This window comes from Salvelinus sp. IW2-2015, linkage group LG19 (assembly GCF_002910315.2).
Source record: "Salvelinus sp. IW2-2015 linkage group LG19, ASM291031v2, whole genome shotgun sequence".
NCBI lineage: Eukaryota > Metazoa > Chordata > Actinopteri > Salmoniformes > Salmonidae > Salvelinus > Salvelinus sp. IW2-2015.
This window is the reverse complement of record NC_036859.1, coordinates 27,869,423-27,878,967: the sequence shown is the minus strand read 5'-3', so window position 1 is coordinate 27,878,967 and position 9,545 is coordinate 27,869,423. Positions and strand designations below refer to the sequence as shown.

The 9,545-nt window shown below is 45.7% G+C and overlaps 1 long non-coding RNA gene across 1 annotated transcript; it reads left to right on the top strand.

Annotated features, from left to right (window-relative positions):
* The first annotated feature begins 1,254 nt into the window (after positions 1-1,254).
* Positions 1,255-8,799, top strand: LOC111979469 (uncharacterized). The gene is made up of 4 exons (XR_011481591.1): positions 1,255-1,416; positions 6,067-6,228; positions 8,014-8,119; positions 8,381-8,799. It is a non-coding gene; the product is annotated as an uncharacterized lncRNA (long non-coding RNA).
* Positions 8,800-9,545: the final 746 nt, after the last annotated feature.

Below are 9,545 nucleotides of genomic sequence, written 5' to 3'. Positions count from 1 at the left end.
CCAGCTTGAGGTACACAGTTTAAGTAACAGTTTGAGGTTACACAGTTTTAAGTAAAAGTTTGAGGTTACACAGTTTAAGTAACAGTTTGAGGTTACACAGTTTAAGTAATAAAAAACAGTTTGAGGTTACACAGTTTAAGTAAAAGTTTGAGGTTACACAGTTTAAGTAACAGTTTGAGGTTACACAGTTTTAAGTAAACACTACATCATTCCCAACGACACTGTAAACTACATAGCCTAATTCCAAAAGATTTAAATGCAGATTTGAATGAAACAGAGATCAGACGGTTGGCATGGAGATGCTTTAATGGACGTTTTACCAGTAAAACTTGAAGAAAAAGGTGAATCATTTACGATTGACAGTCATAAACGTGAATGGAGGGTAAAATAAATAGACACAAGGGAACAGGAACAGGCGGTTCAGAAACACAGCCCTAGGCAGCTACAAACAGAATTCTGTTAGCAGGAGACAAGGCTTTAAAATAGTAAATATAACACACAGGTAGAGATATGATTCTGAAAGGAACGGACGCGTTTACTTGAATAAGCAACCGTAATAATATTTCAGTATTTAAACAAAGAAACTCGTTATATAACTCCGTTACTCATAAAAGTAATATATTACTCTAGAGGGATATTGTTTTGTAATGCATTACCGTCAACACTGCTCAGGTATCACATGAACGCACATAAGACATGTCAAAATGTGTAGAATTGGGATAAATTAGCTTTAAAACTGCAACCTTTTCTCTCCGTCCCATGTCAAAATGTGTAGAATTGGGATAAATTAGCTTTAAAACTGCAACCTTTTCTCTCCGTCCCATGTCAAAATGTGTAGAATTGCAGAAACGGAGCTCTTAAATAGCTAAATGTTCTCTCAGCCAACAAAGAGGGGTGTGAACAGTTTTAACAGTTTGGGGTTACACGCATTGCAAGGTGTCTGTTTTTTTACTACGCCGATAAATTACAATATCCATCCGAACCTTTCACCACCTAGGAAATGTGTGTGACCGAACCTTCTCARATAGCAGTCGAGTATCCCTGCACTAGACGGACAATGTTTCAACCAGTAGTAGATGAGTATCCCTGCACTAGACGGACAATGTTTCAACCAGTAGTAGTCGAGTATCCCTGCACTAGACGGACAATGTTTCAACCAGTAGTAGATGAGTATCCCTGCACTAGACGGACAATGTTTCAACCAGTAGTCACTTTCAACCTCTCAAGAACATCATTGACAACAAGATGTCTTCCACCTCCTTTTTCCCCCGACAGGAGAATGTCCAGGGTGGTCGTTGTGACCAATGCAGAGTGGGAACCTTCCACCTTGACCCCACCAACCCTAAAGGCTGCACTTCCTGTTTCTGTTTCGGAGCCACCAACCGCTGTCGCAGCTCAGAGAAACGACGGACTGAGGTAGAGGACAGTACAGCAGACAGGGATTGGGTTTATATATTTCTGTGTTTGCTAAACAGTTCCATGTTTTGTCCACAGGTTCCCAGATTATATTACAACAGACATAAAACTCAGATATACTTTTTATGTGCTGCAACACAAATTAAGCATATTTTGACTCAATGCTGAGTGGTATAAGTAAAGTGTGCTAATACGTATTAACAGTTAGGTATCGTGATAAACAGGTAACTGACAAAATAATAGAAACACTTGAGTAAATGAGGGATATGAAGTACTGTATATTGAAAGCGGGTAGAGATTATTTAACTGACAGACAAACAGACAGGCGACTATATCCAGTATCCATATCCTGGTCTGTAACATTAACGCCTCCTGTAAACCATCGTTCACTTGACATTATTTTGAAGTATTTCACCGCTCGTCAGTGCAAGATAGTTCTGGTACCATTAATTGACTAAATAGCAGTCTGGCTATTTAGTAGTCTTATGGCTTGGGGGTAGAAGCCTGTTGGTCCGAGAACAGATTCTCCAGGTACCATTTTCCAGACGGTAGCAGATTTAACAGTCTATGGCTTGGGGGGCTGGAGTATTTGGCCATTTTTCAGGCCTTCCTCTGACACCGCCTGATGTAGAGGTCCTGGATGGCATGGAGCTTGGCCCCAGTGATGTACTGGGCTGTCCGCACCACCCTCTGTAGCGCTTTGTGGTCAAGGGCGGTACATTTGCCATACAACGCGTTGATGCAGCAAGTCAAGATGCTCTCGATGGTGCAACTGTAGAACTTTTTGAGGATCCGAGGGCCCATGCCAAATCTTTTCAGCGTCCTGAGGGGGGTAAAGGAACTGCCATGCGCTCTTCACGACTGTGCAGGTGTGTGTGGAGCATGTTAGGTCCTTAGTGATGTTGACGCCAAGAAACTTGACGCCAATCAACTTGACGCCAAGAAACTCTACCTGATCCACATCAGCCCTGTCGATATGGATGGGAGCGTGCTCTCCCCTCTTTCTCCTATAGTCCACGATCAGCTCTTTAGTATTACTGACGTTGAGGGAGAGGTTGTTGTCCTGTCACCACACTGCTAAGTTCCTGACCTCCTCCCTATAGGCTGATTCAACCGTCGTGTCGTAAGCAAACTTGATGATGGTGTTGGTGTCGTGTGTGGTCACACAGTCGTGGGTGAACAGGGAGTACAGGAGTGGACTAAGCACAAACCTCTGAGGGGCCCCCATGTTAAGGGTCAGCACGTTGGAGGTGTTGTTGCCTAACCTCACCACCTGAGGCTGGCCCGTCAAGAAGTACAGGATCCAGTTGCAGAGGGAGATGTTCAGTCCCAGTGTCCCCAGCTTGGTGATGACCTTGGAGGGGACTATGGTGTTCAACGCTGAGCTGTAGTCAGTGAACAACATTCTCACATAGTTATTTCCCCTGTTGTCCAGGTGGGGGAGGGTGGTGTGAAGGGCAATTTAGATTGCGTCATCTGTGGATCTGTTGGGGCGGTATACGACTTGGAGTGGGTCCAGGGTGTCTGGGACGATGGTGTTGATGTGTGTCATGACCAGCCTTTCAAAGCACTTCATAATAACAGATCTGAGTGCTACAGGGCAGTAGTCATTTAGGCAGGTTACCTTGTAGCTCGTTGGAACAGGGACAATTGTGGTCAGCTTGAAACATGTTGCGATTACAGACTGGGACAAGGATATATTGAAAATGTCTGTGAAGACACTTGCCAGCTGGTCTGTGCATGCCCTGAGAACTCGCCCTGGTATTCCGGCCTTGTGATTGTTAACCTGTTTTAAACGTTTTGCTCACATCGACCATGGAGAGCGAGATCACACAGTCATCTGGAAAAACAGGGGCTTTCACTGTGGGGACGACATCGTCTATGCACTTATTGATGAAGCCCGTGACTGTTGTGGTAAACTCCTCAATTCATCGGATGAATCCTGGAACATATCCCAGTCTGTACTAGCGAAACAGTCTTGTAGCCTCGTGTCTGCTTCATTACATATTAAGCACATCACTTGTACTTTCTGTTTGAGCTTTTGTTTGTAAACAGGAAGCAGGAGAATGGAGTCATGTTCAGATTTGCTGCAGGGAGGAGAAGAGAGGGCCTTGTATGTGTTTCTGATGGTTGAGTTTTAGCGCCCCCTAGTGGCGCAGAAGAGGTATTGGTAGAAGTGAGGTAGGACGGTTTTAAGTCTCCCCGAGTTAAAGTCTCCGCCCACCAGAAATGCTGCCTCTGGGTAAATTGTTTCTTGTTTTTTTTTATGGCCCCATACAGTTTGTTGAGTTCCAGAGCGATGTTGGCTTGGGGCGGGATGTAAACAGCCGTGATAATTACGGATGAAGTACTTACGTGCGTAGCGTCATCATCCAGCCACGTTTCAGTAAGACATATCATATAGCAGCTTTTCAAGTCTCTCTGATAGGAGACTCTCGAACAAAGCTCATCCATCTTATTCTCCAGTGACTGAACAATTTTGGCAATAGAACGGAGGGGAGCGCCATTCGGGTTTTCTCTTCAATTTCACCCGGACTCCATCTGGTCTCCCGCGGCGTTTTGGTAGCCCATTGAACAAAGGAATGAGGTCCGATACGAACAGTTGGGCGTTGCAGTCGTATTTGAAGTCGAAATGGAGGTTAGTAACTGTCGATCTGACGTACAGAAGTGGTCATATGTGAGAATAGTAGAAACTTTCTGTAAAAAACAAGATAAACACGACAGTCACAACTCAACAATCATCTGCAGTTGCATTCGGGAAAGTATTCAGACCCTTTGACTTTTCCCACATTTTGTTACGTTATAGCCTTATTCTAAAATTGATTACATCGTTTTTTCCCTTCTTCAATTTACACACAATACCCCATTATGACAAAGCAAAAACAGTTTTTTTTACATTTTTGCAAATGTATTAAAAAAAAAGTATTCAGACCCTTTACTCAGTACTTTGTTGAAGCACCAGTGATTCCAGCCTTGAGTCTTCTTGGGTATGACTCTACAAGCTTGGCACACCTGTATTTGGGAAGTTTCTCCCATTCTTCTCTGCAGATCCTCTCAAGTTCTGTCAGTTTGGATGGGGAGCGTTGCTGCACAGCTATTTTCAGGTGTCTTCAGAGATGTTAGATTGGGTTCAAGTCTGGGCTCTGGCTGGGCCACTCAAGGACATTCAGAGACTTGTCCCGAAGCCAGTCCTACGTTGTCTTGGCTGTGTGCTTAGGGTTGTTGTCCTGTTGGAAGGTGAACCTTCATTCCAGTCTAAGGTCCTGAGCGCTCTGGAGCAGGTTTTCTTTCAAGGATCTCTCTGTCGATCCTGACTAGTCTCCCAGTCCCTGCCACTAAAAAACATCCCCACAGCATGATGCTGCCACCACCATGCTTCACGGTAGGAATGGTCCCAGGTTTCCTCCAGACATGACGCTTGGCATTCAGGCCAAAGAGACTCTTGTTTCTCATGGTCTGAGAGTCTTTAGGTGCCTTTTGGCAAACTCTAAGCGGGATGTCATGTGCCTTTTACTGAGGAGTGACTTCCGTCTGGCCACTCTACCATAAAGGCCTGATTGGTGGAGTGCTACAGAGATGGTTGTCCTTCTGGAAGGTTCTCCCATCTCCACAGAGGAACTCTGGAGCTCTGTCAGAGTGACCACTGGGTTCTTGGTCACTTCCCTGACCAAGGCCCTTCTCCCCTGATTGCGTCAGATTGGCCGTGCTGCCAGCTCTAGGAAGAGTCTTGGTGGTTCCAAACATCTTCCATTTAAGAATGATGGAGGCCACTGTGTTCTTGGGGACCTTCACTACTGCAGAACATTTGTTTTTGCTGACCTTCAATGCTTCCCCAGATCTATGCCTCGTCACAATCCTGTCTTGGAGCTCTACGAAAAATTCCTCCGACCTCATTGCTTGGTTTTTGCTCTGACATGCACTGTAAACTGTGGGACCTTATATAGACAGGTGTGTGCCTTTCCAAATCATGTCCAATCAATTGAATTTACCACAGGTGGACTCCAATGAAGTTGTAGAAACATCTCAAGGATCATCAATGGAAACAGGATGCACCTGAGCTCAATTTTGAGTCTCATAGCAAAGGGTCTGAATACTTATGTAAATAAGGTATTTTTAAAAAATTAATTAAAATAAATGTGCAAAAATTTCTAAAAACCTGATTTGCTTTGTCATTATGAGGTATTATGTGTAGATTGCTGAGGACTTTAGCAAATTCTTTAATCAAATTTAGAATACGGCTGTAACGTTACAAAATGTGGAAAAAATCAAGGGATCTGAATACTTTCCCGAAGGCGCTGTATTTGGTATTTCCCGAGCCCAAATTGCATGCTGGCGCATTTAAAACGATCTACATCTTATAGAAACTAATGATGATCCATGTCTAAATCAGGCATTTTTGGTGTAGTAACTTATTTTAAATTGTTTTATTTTTCTTCTGTATAGACAGGAGTAGGCTACTTATTCTATATATAATTTAAACAATTTAATTTAATTTACTCTATAGGGAGCAGACAGACAGGAAGTGTTATGTTTTGTTATAGGTGACGGACATGCTGGGCTGGGTGCTGTTAGGAGCAGACAGACAGGAAGTTCCTGTGACGGTGTATAAATGTTATGTTAATATACCCTGTACACTGTAATAACCTCCAGGTGATGGATATGATGGACTGGGTGTTGCTCGGAGCAGACAGACAGGAAGTTCCTGTGACAGTATATCCTGATCAGGACTTGGTGGAAGCGGACCTTGGTGATGTACCTGATGTGTACCAAGACCTCCTCTGGCACGCTCCTAGAACTTACCTGGGAGACAAGGTACGGAGACAAGATACCACACCATACAGTAAACTTTATTGTCCCCAAAGTCTTGGACACACAATCCTTATGTATTTTTTATTTATTTATTTAACAAGGCAAGTCAGTTAAGAACACATTCTTATTTACAATGACGGCCTACCCCGGCCAAACCCTCCCCTAACGACGCTGGAAAAGGGGCTGAGCTGGACCCAAGGAAAGAAATAATAAGCATCCAAAAACACCCCTAAGCTAGACTAGCCTATTTCAACAACAGCTAACTAACTAACCAAAAATACAGTGGGTGGTCCRCCCAGTTCTAACTAGTGTATTTAACAAAGTTTACCTACGGGTAGTGTATGCCCATGGGCGACCTGTCTGGTTACCCCCTTTTCCCACTATCAAACAAACACCATAACAAACACAATACTCACAGGTGGGGACAAAGTGACATGTAGATGCTAAACCACACAAGAGCTCTACAAACATATGGCATTTACAGAGAGATTGAGCTGTAGAGAACACAACTGACAGGGTTTTTAAACCAAGGGAAAGGAACTGTGATTGGGTAGGAGAAAAGGAGCAGGTGTCTTCTGATTAGCGACTGATTGATGACTGATTGGGGAATGATGATTGTCACCTGTGAGTAGGGGAGAAGGAGAGAAAAAGAAATACACACAGGATACACACARAACACTTGTATCCGTAACAGTAACTAGTAATAGAAAACATATATTTTACGCATAGTAACATACATTGCAACGACTCCAGGGTCACAAAGACTCGCAGTGGGTCCAAGAGTTAAAATGGAGTCACAAAGACTCGCAGTGGGTCCAAGAGTTAAAATGGAGTCACAAAGACTCGCAGTGGGTCCAAGAGTTAAAATGGAGTCACACCTGTAGTCGACAGAGGTTGTTTCACAAGACAAAGGCAAAGGAGGAAAAGGCTTAAACACAACAATAACCCGGGGCCTTGTGCAGGCGGGAGCGGGCGGGGCCTGGGAGGGGTGGAATGAATGCTTCACTAGGTGTTATTTAGCCAGAGGGCCCTCATAGAGGTACTGTGTTCACCATGCCAAGGAGAGGGAGAGGGCTGGTGGGGAGGGTTCGCTGGGGCGTCTACATCAGATTACACTAGTGCTACGGGCTACGTATAGTACACACACACATCACACAACACACACACAACACACACACACACACACACACAACACACACACACACACACACACACCACACACACACACACACCACACACACATAAAGAGGAAGTGTAGACAGCCAGCGGTTATAGAGATAATGATGGTTGTTTTGTCTAGAATATAACACCTTTCATGTTAGATTTTATCTCTCTCTTTGACATACTTAGTTATTTCCTCTAGGATTTATTGTCTGACCACAAGTCTGTCGCTCTGTCTTCTGTCTGTTCTCTGTCTGTCTGTCTGTCTGTCTGTCTGTCTGTCTGTCTGTCTGTCTGTCTGTCTGTCTGTCTGTCTGTCTGTCTGTCTGTTCTGTCTGTCTGTCTCTGTCTGTCTCTGTCTGTCTGTCTGTCTGTCTTCTGTCTGTCTGTCTGTCTGTCTGTCTGTCTGTCTGTCTGTCTGTCTGTTGTCTGTCTGTCTGTCTGTCTGTCTTCTGCTCTCTCTATCTCGCTGTGCTTCATTCTCTCTCTCTCCATCCCTCCTCCCCCCCTCTCTCCTCTCCATCCTCTCCTCCCTCTCTCTCTCTCTCTCTTCATCCCTTTCCCTCCCCCTCTCTCTCTCTCTCCATCCCTTTCCTCCCCTCTCTCTCTGTCTTCATCTCTGTCTAGGTATCGTCTTATGGAGGCTATCTGCGGTATAGTCTCCACACTCAGACTATGAGAGGAGATGTTCTCTCTCTACCCACGAGGCCTCTCGACTGACATCATTCTCAAGGTAAACAACCCCCACAGTGTACCATGGCTTTACATCTGAACAGATTACCAAGATGTACTTTCTACATTTAACCCGAGTGCCTGGTATCCTTTGATGTCTATGGAAGAAAGTATGTGTTTGCCTTACTTGACGTGAATGAACTATTCGTAACGAGTAAAAGGTTGTGTCTGTGTCAAGAAGCCAGAAGAGCAGTGAACTGAAAGTTGGCTAGTGTATCTCTGCTGTTAAAAGATATGTCTGTGTGTGTCTCTGTGTCTACAGGGTAACCAGATGACCTGGTGTTCATTGAGAGAGATATTCTTCACCTGAACAACCACACCTGGGGATAGTCCACATGGTGGAGGTAGGACACTGACACCTGGGGATAGTCCACATGGTGGAGGAGGGACACTGACCTGACACCTGGAGATAGTCCACATGGTGGAGGAGGGACACTGACCTAACCTCCTGGTGATAGTCCACATGGTGGAGGAGGGACACTGACCTGAACCACTGGGGATAGGACACATGGTGGAGGAGGGACACTGACCACCTGGGGATAGTCCCATGGTGGAGGAGGGACACTGACCTAACCTCCTGGTGATAGTCCACATGGTGGAGGAGGGACACTGACCTAACCTCCTGGTGATAGTCCACATGGTGGAGGAGGGGACACTGACCACCTGGGGATAGTCCACATGGTGGAGGGACACTGACCTGACCACTGGGATAGTCCACATGGTGGAGGAGGGACAACTGACCTGACCTCCTGGTGATAGTCCACATGGTGGAGGAGGACACTGACCTGACCACCTGGGGATAGTCCACATGGTGGGGGAGGGACACTGACCTGACCTCCTGGTGATAGTCCACATGGTGGAGGAGGGACACTGACCTGCCACCTGGGGATAGTCCACATGGTGGAGGAGGGACACTGACCTGACACCTGGTGATAGGTCCACATGGTGGAGGGAGGACACTGACCACCTGGGGATAGTCCACATGGTGGAGGTAGGACACTGACCTGACCACCTGGAGATAGTCCACCATGGTGGAGGGACACTGACCTGACCTCCTGGTGATAGTCCACATGCGTGGAGGAGGACACTGACCTGACCTCCTGGAGTTATGTTACAAGAGTATTGGATCACTGACTGTTGACATCTAAATATCTCTTTGCAGTCTAATCTCACCCACGTCCTCTCTCTCTCTCTCTCTCTCACCCCGTCTCTCTCCTCTCTTCTCTCTCTCTCTCTCTCTCTCTCTTCTCTCTCTCTCTCTCTCTTCTCTCCCTCTCTCACCCACGTCTCTCTTTCTCTCTCTCTCTCACCCACGTTCTCTCCTCTCTCTCCCCACGTCTCTCTCTCGCTCCTCACCAGTCTCTCTCTCTCTCTCTCTTCACCCACGTCTCTCTCTCTCTTACTCTCTCACCCCCGTCTCTCTCTCT